The sequence below is a fragment of the Arachis duranensis genome, chromosome 4, assembly GCF_000817695.3.
Source record: "Arachis duranensis cultivar V14167 chromosome 4, aradu.V14167.gnm2.J7QH, whole genome shotgun sequence".
Lineage (NCBI taxonomy): Eukaryota > Viridiplantae > Streptophyta > Magnoliopsida > Fabales > Fabaceae > Arachis > Arachis duranensis.
Window position 1 is genome coordinate 15,416,793 of NC_029775.3, and position 2,173 is coordinate 15,418,965.

Below are 2,173 nucleotides of genomic sequence, written 5' to 3' on the forward strand. Positions count from 1 at the left end.
AAAAATATAGATTACTTCTTTATTCTAAAAAAAATCTACTACTTTATTCATGTCTGATGATGATGAGAAAAATAAATTATAGCTTAATTGGAAATAAAATCAAAATAGACATACTAATTACTACTAAATATCTCCTAAGGTGAATTTCTATAATAATACTATCACTAAGCTAAAGCAAAAATTGGAACTCAACAACCTGTTGTTTTTGAGGAGTAGATGTTCCTCTAATCTGTGGGGTGTTGTTCAAGGATTAATTTTTTGGCGCTTCAGCTCCCTTAGATCACGCCCTTGCTCCTCCTGTTCCTTGAGCAGTTTGCAAATCATGCTACCTTGATTATTCTGTTCTTCCTTTATTTGATCCATAGCTTCTTGCAATCTGGAAATAGAAGTCTCAAGCTGTTCCCAATATTCGAATTGGGGCAGTTCTGGGAGGGCTTCTTGTGCTCTCCTTCTGGCAGAATCCTCTTGTTGCTATTGCCTGACCATTGATGTTCCAGTAATGGGCTTTTCAATTAGGATATATTCAGTTATTCCCATCTTTACTCCAGCATCCTTGCAAAGCATAGAAATTAGGCTTGGATAAGCCAATTTGGCGTCCTTAGAATTCCTGTTTGCTATCTTATATAGCTCACAGGAGATCAGCTGATGGACTTCCACTTCTTTTCCCAACATGATGCAGTGAATCATTATTGCTCTTTTAATAGTGACTTCGGAACGGTTGCTGGTGGGCAATATGGACTGGTAGTCCACTTGGCTCCAGGGATGCATATGTCCTCCAGAATCTTGTCCATCCCTTTATTGACCCTCATCATTCTCCTATTGAAGGAGTCTGGGTCATCTTTCAGTTGAGGAAGCTTAAATATCTCCCTGATCCTGTCAGAGTTGGTATGAATGATCTTTCCTCTGACTACAGTCTTATGGTCAAAGAGAGCAGCTCCAATGATTCTTTGCCTTTCTGTCTGCCATAGATTAGCATAAAATTCCTGGACCATGTTCTTTCCCACTTTCGTTTCAGGATTGGCCAGAATTTCCCAATTCCTGTTTCGAATTTGCTCTTGGATCTCCGGATATTCATCTTCTTTCAGATCAAATCTGACTTCCGGGATCACTGATCTGTGACTCATTATCTTGTAGTAATGGTCTGAATGTTCTTTAGTTAAGAACTTCCCTTGATTCCAAAGTGGCTTTGGAGTGCTTTCTTTCTTGCCTCTTGGGTTGGGTTGTTTTCCTTTAGGAGTCATGATCTTTAGTGGGTATGTTTTTGTGATCACGGATAAAACACACCAAACTTAGAGCTTTGCTTGTCCTCAAGCAAGAGAGAAGAAAGAAGAGGGAAAGGAGGAGAGCAAGTGGTGGATGATGAGGAGGAGGAGGCCGCCGAAAACAATATGTAGGGAGGGGGGTGGGAGATTTTCGAAAAATAAGAAAGAGATAAGATAGAAGATATGATTTTAAAAGATATGATTAGAAAAAGATATAACTTTAAAAAGAAAAAGATATGAATCATGATTTAAAAGATAGATTTGAAATTTAATTTTGAAAAAGATTTTTTTTTTTAAAAAATAATTGATGTGTTGAAAACAAATTTGAGAAGATGATGGATTGGATTGGAAAGCCATTTGGCTTTATGGATTAAGATATATTTAATATTTTTGAAAAAGGGATTTTAGAAATTAGGATAAAAACTTTTGGAATTGAAAGTGATAATTTGAAATATGTTTATGCAAGAAATCATGAATTGAAACATAAAAATTTTGAAAAAATACAAAGAAAAACGAATTTGTACCTTCTCCCACCATCCTGGCGTTAAACGCCCACATGGTGCATGTTTTGGGCGTTTAACGCCCACATGTTGCTTCTCCTGGGCGTTCAACGCCCATCTGGTGCTTCTTTCTGGCGTTGAACGCCAGGAAGTCCTTTGTCACTGGGCGTTTTTCTAAACGCCCAGAATGCTAGCAGACTGGCATTAAACGCCCAGAAGGTGCATCTTTCTGGCGTTTAACGCCCAGAAGGTGCTTCTTTTGGGCGTTTAACGCCCAAAGTATTTCTTACTGGCTTTTTCACGCCAGTGAGCTTCCAAATTTCCCTGTAACTCTGTGACTTCAACCAATTGCTATTTCACCCTTGAAGATACTTGGACTTAAACCTGTAAAGAAAAGAAAATTTATTTAAT